The sequence below is a fragment of the Choloepus didactylus genome, chromosome 5, assembly GCF_015220235.1.
Source record: "Choloepus didactylus isolate mChoDid1 chromosome 5, mChoDid1.pri, whole genome shotgun sequence".
NCBI lineage: Eukaryota > Metazoa > Chordata > Mammalia > Pilosa > Megalonychidae > Choloepus > Choloepus didactylus.
In genome coordinates, this window is record NC_051311.1 from 100,198,949 (window position 1) to 100,217,815 (window position 18,867).

The following is an 18,867-nucleotide window of genomic DNA, read 5'->3' on the forward strand; positions in this document are numbered from 1 at the left end:
CTTGAACAGATATCTCTCCAAAGAATATATACAAATGGCCAGAAAGCACATGAAAAGATGCTCAATATCATTAGCCAGCAGGGAAATGCAAATCAAAACTGCATGAGTACCATTTCACACCTATTAGAATGGCTGTTATTAAAAAACAAAAAAAACAGAACAGAAGTATTTGAAAGGATGCCATGAAACAGGAACACTCATTCACTGCTGGTGGGAATGTAAAATGGTGTTGTCATTGTGGAAGACAGCTGGTGGCTCCTAAGAAAGGTAAGTATAGAATTACCATATGACCTGGCAATCCCACTACTAAGTATATTCCCAAAAGAATTGAAAGCAGGGACAGAAATAGGTATTTGTACACCAGTGTTTATAGTGGTATTATTCACAATGGTCAAAAGATGGAAGCAACCCAAGTGTCCATCAACTGATGAATGGATAAACAAAATGTGGTATATACATACAAAGGAATATTATTCAGTTGTAAAAAAAAAGGAATTGAAGTCCTGATATATAAGACAACGTGGATGAACCTGGAAGTCATCATGTTGAATGAAATAAGACAGACACAACAGGACAAATATTGTATGTTCTCACTGATTTGAAACAATTAGAATAAGCAAACTTATAGAGTCAAAAACTAGAATATAGATTACCAGGGAATGGGGTGGTGATAGGAAATGGGAAATTTAGTCTTAAAATGTACAGGGTTTCTCTTTGGAATGATGGAAAGGTTTTGGTAATAGATGGTGGTGATGATAGCACAATATTGTGAACATAATTAACAGCACTGCCATATATATTTGAATATGATTAAAGGGGGAAATGCTAGTTTGGTAACTAACTATGGTATGGAAACAAAATAAATTAAAAAAAAAATCCATGTAACTGCATTATACAAACTACACAAACAGTGAACCCTAAGTGAAACCATGGACTTTAATTAATAGTACAAATATAAAAATATACTATCATCAATGGTAACAAATGTTCCATACCAATGCAAGGTATTGGTAGTGAGGTGGTTTACAAGAATCCTCCATTTTATGTATGATTGTTTTGTAAATTCACAACTTCTCTAATAAAGAAAATAAAAACTATTAGTCTGTGATCCTTGAAATACACCTATTGAATAACCTCTTCCCTTATTTTCTCTCTATACCTTTCTCCTCTCCCTGGGGTTTTCCTTTCCAGTCACCAAACATATTCAATTTCCTGAACTTATGGAAATAAAAAGAAAAACAGAAACAGTAAAGCACAACTTCCTGATCCTCACATATCCTCTTTTTGCCAGGAACAAATTTCTATCTTCTGCTTATGTCACAATCTTAGAAGAAAAGTCACCTGGACCCATGTCCAATATCAGGCTTCCGTACTCTCAAATACCCTGAGTTGGTCCTAAACACTTCCTTTTTATCTATTTATCATCTTCTTTGAAGTCTCTGTGTTTCAGATTGCTAATGCTGCCATTATGCAAAATACCAGAAATGGATTGGCTTTTACAAAGGGGATTCATTAGGTTACAAATGTACAGTTCTAAGGCCATAAAAGTGTACAAACTAAGGTATCAACAAGAGAGTACTTTCACTGAAGAACAGCTGATGGTGCCCGGAACACCTCTGTCAGCTGGGAAGGCAAGTGGCTGGTGTCTGCTGGTCCTTTGCTCCCAGATTGTGTTTCAATGTCTCTCTCCATAATGTCTCTGGGCTTTTGTCTTAGCTCCTCTCTCACAGCTCCTGTGTGTCTTTGCTTCTTTTTCCCAGGGCATTTCTTTCTAAGCATCTGGGGGTCTTCTCGTAGCTTCTCTGGGGCAAACTCAGAGCTTCATCTCTTAGCTTACTGTCTCCAAACATCCTTTTGTCCGCATCTCCTAGCAACTCCAAGCATCAGCAAGCATCTGGGTCTGTGTGGGCTCTTAGCTTCTCTCAAATACTCCAATGAACTAATCAAGACCCACCCTGAATGAGGAGGGCCACACCTCCATGGAAATAATTCAATCAGAATTTCTAACCTAATCAACAGACTAATCAGATTGCATTAAAGAATATGACTTTTCTGGGGGACGTAATATATCCGAACTGGTGCACACTGGTATTTGATATCTGCGATCCTTTGAAATTCCTACTTGAAACTTTTCCCTTCCTTGTTTCCATCATAGAGATTTCACTGAATGAGTCTCCTCCTTCTCAGATGAATTCCTCTACTCTTCATCATCTTTGTTGACTGGGTAACCTTCACTGCATCTCCTCACTCTTTCTCTAGGTTTTATCACTGGTCCTCTTCTCTTTTTAGCCTAAAATTTCTTAAAATGATATTCCTGATCATCATTATGGCTTCAATTATTATGTATATTCTGACATTTTCCAAATTAATATCTTTGGTCTAAAACTCTCCTTCAAACTCTAAAATCCACTTATATCTGCTTTGAAGACAAATCTACATAGGCATTCCTTATGGAAATCAAATTCAACAGGGGCAAAGCTAAGACACTCTTAATTGTTTTGTCTGGAATGTCATGCTACTGCATTTCTCAATGGGAAGCCCTAATCATACTTCAAATAAAGGACCCTTTGTTGAGTTGTACTTTTCTCTAACGTGCAGTATAATTCTGAAACCTCAAAATTAATTGTGTCCTTTCAGTTTTGTCAGCACATGGATCTCCCAGTTCTTTACCTAATCAAATACTATATTCTCCTGATTCTACCATCTCATCATGCCTTGTCTATTTCTGCTCCTAAACCTACCACCACTGGCTAAGTTTGATGTCTCAATTTCCTTTGATTATACCTTTGCAATAATCTCAAAACTTGTAACCATGATTACATAGTTATCGAATTTGAAAGTCATCTGTTCATATTATTCCCTTACACAAAACATTTCGATGGTCCCATTTTATCTACAAACTAAAGTTCAAATCCCTTAGAATTATAAGGAGGGCTTTTTATAATCTAGTTCATGCCAGTATTTCTAATTTTATCATCTAGGATTTTACCATTTCTACTCTGTTTCAGTTATTCCAATGTATTTACAATTTACCAAAAATTTTAGAGTATCACAGTTGGGTATGCATGCACAATTTAATGGTTTTGTTTGGAATGCCATGCTAACTGCATTTCTGACCGGGAAACCCAAATTATACTTCAGAAGTCATTTCAACTGATACTTCTTTCCTGAGATCATTCATGAATCTCCAAGACATAGTGTATTATGGCAACCTTGGTGCATCCACATAATATTTATTTGAATTTATCTCACTGCATTGAAATGGTTTATTTACACATCTATTTTCTGAATTTTTCTGTGACTATATTAATTTCAGAAAACATGTTTCAGTTGCATTAATCCCTCAGTTCTCAAAACAGTGCCTGGATCATAGTTAGTAGCTTATACATATGCATCTCCCCATAGGGTATGTGTGTAGGGAGAGGAGGATATAGAGGAGCATCTTGTAGTACTATAAGATGTAAGCCAGGAGTAAGAATCTATGAAGTGTGACAAGCAGAGAGATGGAGGGAGACTGTCAGTCACCATCAATCAGAAGATCAGAAGGAAGAAAGGTACTTAGAAGATAATTCTTCTGGAAATGGAAGCTATAAACAAGGTGGTAATGGCATCTTAACATACTAAAACAGGATGAGACTGTATCTTCCCCATTCAGTCTTTAAGGAGAGCCCTCCTATACTATAAGAAAGATAACTAGCATGACATATTAGATATCCAGAGAAAAGTTTCCCAGTGTGGCACAAATACAAAAGCTGGATTAAATAAAGGACAGTATGAGAAATCCTCTGAAGACAGAAAGATGGAAAAGCATGATTCTTGTGAGATATATCAGTGTTCTGGGGGTCTCGGCCAATCCTTGCTAAGCAGGAGCATGCATTTTAATGGGCTGGGATGTAGAGGGACTGGAGGCAAAGAGGAGGCCCATGCTCACTGGGTAGGAAATAACCTCAAAGCCTGAAAGGAGAATCCCTCATTTTAGGAAATAGAAAAATATACTTTTCCGGAATGGATACAATAGAAATCTTAGCCTTTATTCTTAGCCATGATTCTTAGACTTGGTATTTAGTGGAGGAGAAAAGAGAGTCAGAGAGAGTCAGAGAGAGTTAGAGAGAGTCGGTGGGGGGGGGGAGTGAGGGAGAAGTGGGGGGAGAGAGGGAAAGAGGGGGAGAGGGAGAGAGAGAGAGGAGCTGATAAATAATAGTTCAATTCAATTAAATAATAATTAAAGAAAATTGGTTTAGCTTTATTAATATCTGACAGAATAGTCTTTAGTAGAAAGCACCAGTTAAGATAAGGAAGGTCACCAAATAAGACAAATAATCAGTTCCAAAAGAAAGACATTTTAAAACTTGCTTGCAACTAAAAGCATAGTTTCAAAAACAGAAAGCCAAATTGCCCAGGTTTCCAAAAAGAATGAGAGAAATCCATGGCCAGATTTTAAGTTTTCTGAGTGATAGATTGTTCAGACTCATACATGTGCAAAAGCACATGTATATTCACAGAGATATCAGTAAAGATATAGAAGATTTAAACAAAAGTAACAAACTTGTACCCAACAACTGAAGAATACAAAATTCCTGTGTAAATAAAAGTAATGCTACCCTTCTTTATTAACAGTATTTCTTTTGACATCTTTTCATTTCAACCCTGATATCCAAGAGAGCATTGTATTCAATCTCACAGAATTTGTTTGAGAGAGGTTTAAGATTTCTTCTTTTTCCTTCTAATTTTCTTACAGAACTCACTTGATGTTTCTATTTTCATTCATTTTTTTGAAATACCTCCAAGTTCTCTCTAAATGCAAAAGAATGCTTTACACAAACACAGATTGATATTTCATAAACATTTAGTCATCTTCACTGTCTAGGTGCTTTCACTTCTCAGTACCACCTCACAGATTCTTTCCATGCATCTGAGCCAAGATTCAGCTCTTTCTTTAGTGGAGAGCCCACATAGTGATTGACATTATCAAGTCCCATTTTCAGATGGTCTAAGTAACAAAGGATTAATTTAATATAATTTAATAAAGAAAATTGTGTTATCCCTAGGAAAATGACGTGGTTAAGTTGGAATGGTTCCTTGAAATTGCTCTACTCCTTTTCAGGTTATTTCCATAAATTTGAAGACTTCCCATGGCCCATTTGCTGACTAAAAGACTTAGTCTGACCAAAGATAAATGTCAGGGCAACTTGGAATTTCTCAATAATATAATATTTTACTCAGTTTAATTTAATTTTTGATGTTTAATATATTCATTGGTCAAGCACAAAACTTTTCTTGCACATTATTTTTTCCCTTGTGTAACAATTATACTTTCTGCTGACTATACCCACAAAGCAAAGAATATTTTATCCATATTTTAAACCTAATAGCTTCATCCGTATTGCCTGTGTGGTCTTAGTCTACTTATTTATCCTGTTTGTTAATTTTACTCATCAAAAAACAAGGAAAATAGTATTTATTCCACTCTTTGTGAGGATTAATTGATACAATGAGTGTAGACTACTTATTTATGACAGAGTTGTGTGATAAAATTTCATATACAAATTTACAAGTATGCAATTTTTGCACATGACCAAAAAAATGGAAAAAAAAAGAAGCCTTTTTGTCAATGAATAGAATTTAATTTAATGGGGAAAAATGTGAGCCAAAATCATCTAAAAGACTTGAGAAACATTTTAATCATGGAATGAAATGTTCAATAACACCATAATACTGTCTCATTCACTGAATATTTGGAGTGAATAGATGTTTCCTTCTGTTTCTCACAGGTTTAATTATACTACACCAAATCAAGAAGTATAATATTTTTAGTATAATATCTTTTGCTTTTTTTACTAAATGACCTGATGTTTGGGGTAGCAAATTCTTCCATGCGAAGATATAACAGTACATCTAGTGAAGTTCGGGGCCCTGGCTGGAACTCAGCATTAAACAGCTGCTCAAATACATGAGATATATTTAATTAATAAAAAATAAAAATATTGTGACTACGATATGACTCTGACAGATGCTCTCCAAAAAGTCCCATTTTTATGAATATTGCAAAACACAGTTTTGGATTTTCTATGTTCATTTATTTGTTTTAATGATGCCCTCAAACCATAATGCAAGATAAGAAGTCAATAAAAAGCTGCACACAAAGTAAACACATTACTGTCTACATTTCTTCACCTGAACTGAAATCTGACTTTCAATGCTCTTAACTTAGAACTCCTACTAGCCCATACTCATGATGAATAAGAAGGGGCAGTGTTCTCTTTACTCTTCATTGCTGCATGAAGACTATTGCTATTCAGTTCTCTCTCCAACATCATGAACCTCTTCTCTTTTCTCATTGACTTAAGCCCATTTTGATCCCAATATTCTTTCACTACCCTTCTCTGTTCTGTTTCTTAACACTCAGGTTAATGAACCTTTGTACCATACCCCCATAGAGCTTAGCATGTGAACTCCAAAGACTACTTTTATTATATACATGCATGTCTTCATCACTACTCTTCCTTGTTCTTTTGAGTTTTGATCTTCTCCAGCCCTCAGTGCCTCCTTACACCACTTAGGTTTAAAATCCAGGCAGTTCTATCATGAACTTCACACATTTGCAAATTTATTCCACATTTACTGTGTCCTTCTGCTGGTCATGTATGCCATTTCAATTTTCAAATCTAGGGTCAGATTTTGCATTTCTGTTCCTGAATTTTGAGCATCGATGAAGAAGGTCAAGAACAATGGGTAGTATATCTATTATAAATGAATGCTAGCTAACATCAGTTAATAGCCCATTGCTGTTTTTGCTGTCCTATTAGTCTACATTTGATTTATAGGAAGGCTTGTACCTCAACTCTCCTAGAATGCAACTTGATTGAAACATTCTAGGAAAGCATTTGGTAATATGTATGAGAAGGATTTAAAATATGTCTTCTTTAAATGAGGAATTCTGTTATTAGTAATTTATCCAAGGCAATTATCAGACAAGTGTACAAATATATGTTTTTAATTACACATAGTGAATTTGTTAAATAAATTATTTTATATATGTATAATGAAAACATGAAGCTATTAAATACATATCTATATTAAGATTTTTTAAATATATCACTGAATGAAACAAAACATTATAAAGTGGAAGATTATATACAATCATATATAATCTTCTGGTTTATATGAATAAGTCTGGTTTATATGAATAAGTAGAGATAGGTTTGAAAGACTTTCTACTAAATTAATAATAATAATTTATATTTGTTATTGAAATTTTGCATGATTTGGCTTTCTTTTTTCTTATTAATTTCTCCATACATTTCATTATAACTTAAAATTCCTACCTTTTAAAAAAATTATTGAATATTTTTTATTAAAAAAAGAAATAATGAAATAAACTATATTAATTCTGAGGAAATTATAATTTAGAAATAATTTTTTTAAACAAACTGGAATCTAATTTTCCTAACTCCAGCTATTCTACTAAAATGATTCTTGTAAAGATTATCAATTATCAATGAGTTTATCATCAACACAAAGATGCCTTTTTCTTGGGCAACCCTCTGAGGCATCAGGCATGGTAGAATCCACTGTCTTTAATTAAACCATATTTTACACCAATGCAACCTAGCTCTTTCACCATGTCCTTTTCTTCTATTTGTCCCTTAAGTACAGACATTTCCTAAGGAGCCATGCTTTCACTCTGCATATTCTACACTAATGTCCTCCCCTCCACAAACTCTTATAACTTTGGATGGTTCCCAAATTGTTATCTAAACATCAAAGAAACATGCCTAACTCTCTGCTGTTTACTGCTCAAAACAAACATGAAGTCACCTCAAACCCAATATGTTCATATCAGAATTCATCAATTTCCTTTCCAAATTTTCATTTTTTTATGCTTTCAAATTTAAGTGAGTCTCTATTTTCTCTTTTACCTGGATTTAGAATCTCAGAATTATTGACCTTCCTCTTCCTCAATGCCAGGCACCACATCTGTATTGATTATGGGCCTCTCACATATTTTCATTGTGCAAATATAGTAAGGTTTTGAATGATCTATTTTCTTTACTCTCCTGGTTCGACTGGCCTAATTTAGATAGTAATAATTTCTCTCCTAGGTATCCAAAATAGCCTCCTAATAGAGCTTTATAACTCTCTTTGCCTCCAGTCACACAGTTATGAAAATTAAGTTGCTGACTTCTGATAGTGATGTCTCACTTTGCAAAGAAAATTACTAATACATTAGTTTGACATTCTAGGCTCTTCCTCCAAGATGTCATTTCGACCTTCCCTTGCATCCTCACTTCCCACACACAATTTATTCATCTCCAAAATACTCTATTAATTAGCTACAAATGACTAACACCATTCTCTTAAAATGCCTGGATTTTCCATCTATGACATTCACTTATGTTTGAAGGCAGAGACAGAGTTTGGAATTCACTTGAAATACAGGCAATCATTGGTTTTGCACTGTTTCCCTTGATTGTCTTGTTCCCAACATATCAAAATAAATTCAGGTATGCTCTATTCTTCCACTTGGAATGAACTGCTTTTCCCCTTTTGTTTATGAGAGAACATCCCATAATTGCTGGGCATTATAGTTAATTATATAAATGGGTCAACCCTCACATGATTGTGAATTCCTTCAACACAGCAGCATCCTAAATAGGATAGATTTTACTAATTATCTGGAAGAATTAGCAGTAACTTATATGGGTTTTTGCTTATAAAGCAGAATGATACATAGTCTATTTAAAATAAAATTTACAATATCTAAAAGGAGAAGATGAATTTAGTTACTCAAACTTATAATGGCAGTGTAAATAAATTGGAAAAACAATAATTTAAAGAACATAATTTAAAAATAATTAACACCTGAATTATAATTAGCAATTAAATGTAGGAAGAAACTGATGAAGCTGAAAACAAAAGGGAGAGAAAAAAAAGACAAACATGCATGGATACAGAGAACTCAATTTCTGAGCACCATCTTTTGAGCAATTGAAGTCAAACTTGGGAGCTTATGACTAACATTTGAACTAGTCTATACCTACTGGTGAAGTTCCTTATTAAGTAAACATCCATTCCCTCATTCAGTCACATTGCTCACTGAGTTAATACAATGTAGAAGATATAGTATTTGGGGAATATCTTTAAGAAGTTTGTAATCAAGAAGAGAAGAAGGAAAAGAAAAGGAGGACATGGAGGAAGAGTGGGAGAAGGTCACAGATAACGTTTATTGTGTGTTTATAACATACCATCTGCTTCTCTAAGTGTTGTACACTTATTAACTCTTACAACCCTGGCAAGGTGGACATCAATACTATTCCTATTGTACAGTTAATGTAAGGGAGGCATAATGTGGCCAGAAAACTTGTGAACACAATTACTCAGCAAAGAAGGGTTCACACCTGGGCTTCAATCCCAGCTAATCCATCATTCTCCCAAAGCTATGCCTTTAGTCACTATAATGTACTATATTTGCCACACTGCACTGAAACTCAAACAAACCAATTAATAGAAACATGCTTCAGGAATGCTTAAAATGAAGTGCTATGGGAATGCAGATGAGAACAGAAATCGTTTCTGATTGAAGGTCTACCAGACAACTTTACACACACAAAAGAGAATATTATCATAGGTCACTATCTAGCTGGAGGAACAGCAAAGTTGTGTGGGAAGTATCAGGGAATCAGATTTGCTTGAGCAAAGGTCATTCTTTAGGAAAGTAGCTGAGAGTATCCTAAAGCGATGCTGGTTGTATATTTTGATTGAACTTCAGTGCAGGACAGTGAGTAATGTATAGTAGCTATGTTAACAGTTTATCACATTGCAGGCAAACAACTATATGAACTAGCCTTCTAGAGGAAATGAAAAGGAAATGATCTGCTAGATATCAGTGATCTATATTTTTCTGAAAGCTGATTATTGAGGAATAACCATTTCATCATCTACATTATTTAAATAAAAACTACACATACACATAATTATTAAAATATAAGTTTAGATGCTAGTAAACTTTTATGCTATGATTAAAGAAAATGAAATACTGACTAAAAATAAACTATGAGACAAACTGGGGTCTTGTCTCTTTAATTTGCACATTCAAATATGCTTCACCTAACTCTAAAACTATTTCTCCAGAGTCAGAAGGCCCTGAAGCTCTACTCTTCCTGGCAGAGTTTCAACAAATCTCTCATTCCAAGGGCATATCAGAGGCTAAAATTGGTATGATTTTCAGGCCAAATGACAAGGGTTTAAAACTGGTGCCCTACTTACTAACGGTGACATCTAGAAGGCAAGAAGTCAGGGTTCCGGTTTTCCCTCTCCCACAATTGGCTATATGACAAAATTCAAGTAACATATTATTATTCCATTTTGGTTTTCTCATCAGGTATAACCTGCTTAACTCAATCCTTTGTGGGAGACTAGGCAGCATCATATTCCTATTTGACTGCTGTCAGAATAGAAATCTATGATGATGCAATTCATATTGAATTGCTCTGGAAAATGTGAATTACTGGATCATGTACTACTTCAACAGTAAGATCTTATAAAAAGTCAGAGTGAAGTGGTAGTTGGGTGACTTTTCTAGTGGAGCAATGACTGAATTGAGAGTAAATTTAGTATCTTAATTTTGTAGTTCTGGTTACAGGGAAATATTTCTTGTGAATCAGGTTCTAATATACTTGAAAATACTATAGTGAATCTGAATATTATAAATACTTTAAAACATATTTCAAGATAAAACTTGAAATGTGATAGCTACTTTTAGATGAAAAATTGAGAAAATAATCAACTAGCCATAGCATACTGGGGCAAATTATAAAATGTGGTGCCAACTGTACTTACTTAAAATATATGTTGGAGCATTACTGGATGGGACAACAATAGTAATCAAATTTTCACTTTGGCATATTCCTAGACAATGGTGATTTTTAGACTACTTTGTTTTGTGATAATACCTACATATCACAACTTCAGTTAAATTATGTTTGGCATATCATTCAAAGCAAACAACTGCAGAAACAAATACATATTAATAACCAGCTCAAAAATAAACACTTTTATCCCCCACAACCCCTTCATTTACTTTGTATTTATTTATTTCAATCAGCTGCCTCAAATCTACATGGAGGAAAGGTAGGAATGATAGGTTATGAAAAAATTACTGAAAATCATTCATACAGAATATTAAATAACTATTTTTACAAGTATATATAGAAATGCAAAGTCTTAGTACAACAGTTTTGTATTCCAAAACAATTTTACTCCAAATATAAACCTATTTGCAAAAGTACATGTACTTTTTTAAATAGAGTTTTTAACTGTGTCTGTGAGATCTAAATTGAAGCTATGCATCAAGTCCAAAAACTTTAAGAATGTAAATTTTAAAAATGTGTTATAAGGGCAGCACTAAAATAAAATATTTTTCAACTTAAATAATAGATTTACATATTTCAGAATAATCTGTAAGAATCCATGGTTGTGTATTATTGGGTATCTCAATCAAAACTTTAGTCCTCTTTTGAAAATTATTCTCTAATTCATAAAATATTAGACATTTTGTCCCAAAACTCAAGCAAAAAATTTTTGCAAATATACTCTTTTGCTCATAGGCAATGCATCCCCTAAACACTTTGAAAGAATAATTACTCACAGAACAATTTCTGAGAATCTTGCATAATGAATTCATTTTTTAAAGCATCTGGTTATCTTTCTGACTAAAAATGCAGTACCAATTACATTTTACAGGTAGCAATTTCTTTTTATAGTTTAAAAATTGGATCATAAATGAAAACAACTGTGGTTAGAATATTTTTACATATTTTTAAGAATACAGTGAGATCTGAAGTACTGAATCAGAGTAAAAATTAAAGAAAAAGCTACACTGCTGACTTTAATAGGGTCATCTTTGGATGAAGTTGCTTTCCCAAATGCTATAGTGGCATACACAAACACTACTGTTAACACTTTATGTCAAGTTAAAGAATATTCTGATAAAGGAGGAAGAGGTTATAAAAAAATAACCTCTCCCAGGTAAAATATCAAGGCTGGATTCTGTATGGTAGAAAAGAATTACTTTTCTGTAATTTTGTAAGCAGAAGAAACCAAATTTTAGTCCACTGTTATTAGCCTGTATGTTAGCTGAGCCTTTTAATTAAAAGAAGTATGTGCAACTAAAATATGACAACATCATAATGCTTATCAAGTACTTTTAGTCATCTACTTTACACCCAAATGTTAACTCTATCTCTAGGATCCTGAAACTGAAACAGTAATATTTGTTATAAATACCATAAAACAAATACCAAAGCTAGTTTAGATACATCAGATTCTAATGCAAGGGAGAGAGAGAGAGAGAGAGAGAGAGAGAGAGAGAGAGAGAGAGAGAAATACAAGAGGCTTGAAGAAATACGGAAGTAACTATTTCAACCTTTATGAATGGTTTTTAAAAGAAGACTGTAGTAGAGTGAATTATGGTCCCAAAGATATCACTCCCTAATCCCTGGAACATGTGAATGTTACCTTACATGGTAAAGTTTTTGCAGAAGTGACAAGTGAAGAATTTTTAGATGAAGAGATTGTCATAAGCTATCTGTGTGGGCCCTGCATGCCATCACAAGCGTCCTTACGAGAGAAGAAGGGAGAGAGAGTAGACACGCACCCAGATGACATAAGGCAAGGTGATGATAGGAAGCAGAAAAAAATTTGAAGAAGTTGCTGGTTTTGAAGATGGAGTAAAGAGCCATTAACCAAGGATTGAAGTTCCAGAAGCTGGAAGAAGCAAGGAACGGATTCTCCCTTAAAGCTTCTGGAGGCAGTGTGGACTTGCCAACATCTTGATTTCAGCCCTGTAAAACTAATTGGGCTTCTGTCCTCCAGAACCACATGAGAATAAATTTCTCTTCTTTTAAGCCAACAAGTTTGTGGTAATTTGTTACAGCAGCCCTAGAAAACTATACTTTTATATATATATATAAAAGCGTAAAAGGAATGGAAAATTTGGTAAGAAAAAAAATAACAACATAAATTCTTAAATTTTTGTATGCTTAAAATAAAATAAAATAAAACTCAAACTGTGAATATTGTTTTGGTACAAATACCATGAAGGCTTAGTTATTCAAATATGTAAAGAAAACAACTTACTTGTACCCCACATTAAAATTAAAATAGCACAAAGGTTATGGAGAGACAACCTCCTAAATCAGAAATTCAAAGAGATTATGAAAGATACATAAAACTTGATGCTTAACCTGAAAAGCAATCAAAGAAATGCAAATAAAAGTGGGCTAATGTTTTTGCCCCCAAATTTGTAAAAATCTCAAACCCTGTATTTCTCAGTTCAGGTAAGTGAGTCATAAACAAACAATAGGATACTCTTCTTGTGGGAGGACAAACCCTACCATCTTAGAAAACATCTTGATATGAATATATGTAAAAGACCTATAAAGCATTTGACCCTGTAATTTAACTACTAGAGATTAGTCTAAGGAAATCATCAGAATAACTTACACAAGTTTATTTATCACAGTGCTATTTATAGTAGAATATGAGTGAAACCTCAAATGTCCAATAATAGGAGAACGAGTTTAATAATTGCAAAATGATACAATGAAATATAGTGACATGCTCTTAAACCATGGCTTTTAAGTATAATTAACATCAGAAATGCTTTTGATGGTAAAATTTGGTGACATCTAAATGCTTAAGAAAAAAGTAAACTAGCAAATTATATGGTATATGGAGAAAAATTTGTGAAAAGTAAAACAAACCAATAAACTTTATGACAAGGTACATAAAAAATACACACAGAAAAACATTCTTAAATTTTTAGAGTAGTTAATTCTGGCTGGTAGCTCTATAGGTGAATAAGTTTTCTCATTTTTATCTCTAGTGGTCTATGATAAGATTTTATTGATTTATTTTAAGGTATGAATATTTCAAATATATAGAAAAATTGTCTAGCATACACTTACATATCCACCATGAAGATAAAACCAGTATTAACATCCTGACATATTTGCTCCTGATCTGTCTTATGTTTGGAGTTTGGAAAAATGGAAAAAGTAACAGTGTAAAAAGGTAGCCACTCTTCTCTCTCCTCTGTTTCTAGAGTTAATGGATGTCGCTAAGTTTATATATATAACATCTGTAATTGGGAAAAGAAGTTATCACATTTTTAAACAAAATAAATTTCAATAACCAGCCTTTTACTTAAGAAAAGGTAAGTCAATAGAGTGGTAAAAATTTCTGATATACAACAAAAAATTTTGACTGACCAGTAAAACAGAGGAAGAGGAAGAGAAGGAAATTATCTGCAGATGTTGACTAAATAGCTGTTTCTCCCTCCAAAACTATTTGAATAAAGTCAGCGAGCCACTAGACTAAGGAAAACCATGGTACTGTCCACCATCACCACTACCACCAGGTAACTGTCCCAGAAGTAGTACTACTGCTCCCAAATTTAAGTCATAGAAAACTTAGTAAAAACTGCAGATGGTGATGACTGAGCATGTAGAAGGTAAAATATGTATTGAGTTTAAATTATTTCTTCAAGATCCCTTAGGCAAAGATTACATCTGCATGAATTGACCAGCTAGGGCTGTTTTTGAAGGTATGCACTGAACTCCTCTCTGCTTTGTGTTGGATAATAAAAAGCAGTCAGATACTCCCTTCTCACCATCCAATAAGTAAATAAATAATCACACATTCTACCTATCGTTATCACTTCAAGATAACATTGGCATTTGTGGTCTCTTTTCCTGTAAATAACAGCCATACCTAGTACTTAGTACATTTAAATACAGTACAATTAATCCTAGTATTCTCCTGTCCAGGTTTTCCCTTCAGTCCTCTGCTTTCTTTTCAAATAATTTCCAGTCTGGCTTTTTAAAAAACTGTTATTATTTTATCTGAGGGAAAATTATTGAAGTGGCATTTAAAAGTACTTCAAAATCTTGACAGCACCACTCTGACAAGGGCTTCCTGCATCCCTTTTTGTATGTGATGTGTGCTAAAGCAAACAAATACTGTCACATCTATAAAAGGGAATCACAGGGAATCTTCCCAAGTGCTTGGAGATTGTGGCATGTGGTCAGGAAAATATTACACCATAAGCTGAGTACTCGCCATTTCTTGAGAGTCAGCAGACATATATTTAGTTTACTCTAGAATCTTGTCTCTAACTTATTCTAATGACAAAAGCTACATTCCTTAGCCTAGTTATCTAGAAGAGTTAAAATGTTTTTTTCAGACATGTGTTTCAATAAACAACATGTCAAGGATTGTTTATAGTGCTAAAAGGTTTTCTTTTAGCATACAACCTAAAAAAACTCCACTCTTTGAAGCTTTTTTAAAAAAATTATAAAGCATTTGTGCCTGTGCATGTGTGAGTGTGCGTGGGGGTTGTCTCCACCTAGGAGATACTACCAAAAGTTCTTTAAGATCCTCCATAGACTGGTGTTTCCACTATAAGGTAGTGTAGGGCTTCAGAGAACCAAAAAAGAAATCCTCCCCAGAGTGACTGGCTCTTTCCTTGTGGTATGAGCTGGGTCAGTGGAAGGCCACATTTGGCTGGACATCTGTGATCTCAGCTCTAACCTCATGTGGAATCAGAGACCTGGGTGTGTCCATACTTAGCAAGTCATGTGCAATATTTCATGAAGTTCTGTTTTTCCCTTCCCTGTTTCAGAGAAACAAAGTACTTTTCTGCACTTAATTGGACACTAGTCAGCTGGTTCCTCAGGGAGCCATGATCCAATCTCAGCTGCTGTACCTGACAATTGCTCAGTATCTAAAAGTCCTCTGAAGGAGCCATTCTTCCAATCCACCCCTCCTCTTTTATTGATCTTCTCTAAATTGAAACTATTTTAGACTAACTTAAGTTAGGGGAATATTTATTCTTAGAATAGCAATTATGGCCAAGATGGAAAAGGAATTAAGAAAGGAGGGGACTTGTGTTGATCATGGTCCAAATTATTTTTTACCAGTTTTTTGCCAACGTATTGATGTACAATCAACGTACCCAAGCCTCTCACTCCCCATGGTGATGGGTTAAGATATCTTTTTTATACCCACATGATTCAGTAAGAAGCATGTCAGCTACTGTTTTTACTACTAGAAAGCTATTCTTTTCACATACCATCTAAACCACATTAAAAAAAATATTAGAGAAGAAAACAAATACTCCATGATACCAAAAAGGATACGGTTCCGGGCCTGACATCATGTAATGTCTGGAATTAGAAGTGAATTTTGAGTCTAGCACCAGGGCCTATTAAATATGTGGTTTGTAGCAAGTCGCATAATCCTTGTGAGTTTCCTTTTAGAAAAAAAAATCTGTAAAATGTTCCTTCTACCTCATAAAGCTATTTTAGAAGTTACATAGGATAATGAATATGAAACTGATTTATATAAAATAAAATGATATCAGAGGTTATGCTTGTATAAGACTGTAAGGGAGGAGAAGAGTTATGCCCAGGTCTTATGATTCTATGACTGGTTTTCTTTCTTGTTGACCATACTCTAGCAGACATAAGTATTATTATCCCTTTTCAAGAAGTCCTGATTTCTTTACTGCCAAGTAGAAAATTATAGACTCCAGAAACTCTCAGATTTTATTGCAAACAGAGAAATCTTATAACCTTATCAGTTACTGGCTGGACTTATTCTGTTATGACTTTTAGTGACAAAATAGTGCATAGAAACATATAATTAAGTAAATGGGCAATTTCTCATATATCACTTTAGTTATTTAGAGATATACAAAAATTTACGTTTTGGCTATAGTCATACTTTTTGGGTTTCTGGGTTGAGAACAAACAAAAAAAATAAAGCACCATTATTTAACTGTTTAATTGCTTCCATTTTGTTTGGGAAACTTAACCTCAATTTAACCTTTGTGGCTACTGTGCAAGTCAAAGTCAAATGACTTTGACGATCTCAGCCCCAGAATAATAAACTCTTTGGGGGCTTTAAGCCTCTTTACCTTTAACAGGGGCAACTGAGCAGTCTTCAACCTTGTTTGTGTTCGTTGATTGATAATGAGCAGTTTCTCCCATCTACATCTGTGTGGGACTATGTGAGGTCTGCTTTAGCCTGCTGGGAGTTGAGACGAGCGAGAGGTGGTCACAGTGGGTTTAAAAAATTGTTCTAAAGATGACATTTGGGAGGAAAGTATTTTGGCCACAGGCCAATGTGATTTTTTTTTTTTTAAGCTGAAAGAAGCTTGGCGCTTTACAGTTTCATTTTAATCTGTTTCACAATTCAATATAAGTTGATAATTCACTATTTCTAAGTATTGGAACCTTTCCTCAAATGACCATTTCTAACAATATGCTATTAAAAAATAAAAAGTGATGAAGGAAATTATTCCAGAGTAGTTTATTCTGATATTATCACTTGCTAAAAAAATCTATTAGGAACCAATTTTTACTTGTCAAATATGGAATATTTGATTCCTAATTTTATTTTCTGTTCAGTTTGGCCTATATGCCCATATCCAGGATGTAGATATTGTCTTGAATATTTGAACATTTCCTATTAAATAGCGATGAGATCATAGTGATAAAATTCATAGCAATTATTCTTCCTTCAGGGTTTTATTATCTTACGGATAGCACAGTGTGAATAGTTTTAAATATAACCTGTGCCTATTCACCGTTGCACAAACAAGGTAAACGTGTATCAGATTTTAACATACTTATGGCTTTATTTTGTGCAGCTGGCTATCTTTAATTCTATCAGTGTTATTGTTCTCTGGATATTCAGGAACACTGATCAAAACCAAAAGCATCATTTGCTTACCCAAGGTGCTATGCTTTTGTTAGTGATCAGGAGAGCAGCTGGGTTGGAATTTCTGCCAGAGAACCAGCAGGTTAGAAGCCGGGAAGCCTGATTTATGTGATTGGGAGCCAAGGGTCTGCTTCCAAATGGCCAGGAGGACTTGAAGAGGGTACACATGGTCAGAAGAAATGACTCCAGAATAAGCAGCGTGTTCTCATTTATCCGTAAGTGAGGACATCTATGCTTAATGAAGACAGGGAGACTGTCTGCCAGAAGGCTGACTCAGGAAAATGCTGTTTCTTTTAGAGTTTGGAAGGTTATCCCTGAAGAAGAGGTCCAGCATAAACCATGGATTCTGTACACGAAACTTAGCATTACGTGACTCTTTCAGTCTCACAACTTCCTGGGCTTCCCCTGAGCAGCAAAAGCAGTTTGTTTTATCCCCCAGAGCAAGGGTAGGATTTCCTGACTCTGGATCTACAGGATCCTTGCAAGAATTAGGAGTACCCTTCTGACTAACCTAGAACAACCAGAAATATCAGACCTCCTTTTTTCACTCTTGTGAGCTGCTTCTCAAATAATGAGGGTTAATATAATCAAGAATGTGTTTCAGGGTCCGCAAAATGAAAAGCAACCAATTGCACAAAGTAAGTATACTTATTTGGGGTACTGAAACAAGAAAAATGCGTTCTTAGTATCCTGATGAATCTGATGCCACATAACCTTGCAATAAATAAAACCACAAGCACAATATGGCTTTTAGAATTATATTCCATAATTCAAGCAAAGTAATTCTACTAGGAGTCAAAATGATATGCAACTCTCTGAAAATTACACTTAATGCAGGAATAGACTCTTGGGTTCCTGCAAGGAGTGGATGAAAAGCAAATATTCTGAACCATCCTCCTTCCTGAATATCATTACTTTCTGCAGAGATGTTAATTAAGTATTAAGCAGGAGTAAGATCAGTATTAGGGACTTGACTGTTACCTAATGGGCAGTGATTCTGTGGTGCTGCTGAAGTGAACCATTATATAATTTAACAGTCCAGCAATAGGGAAATAGGATTGACAATCACTAATCAAGATGGAA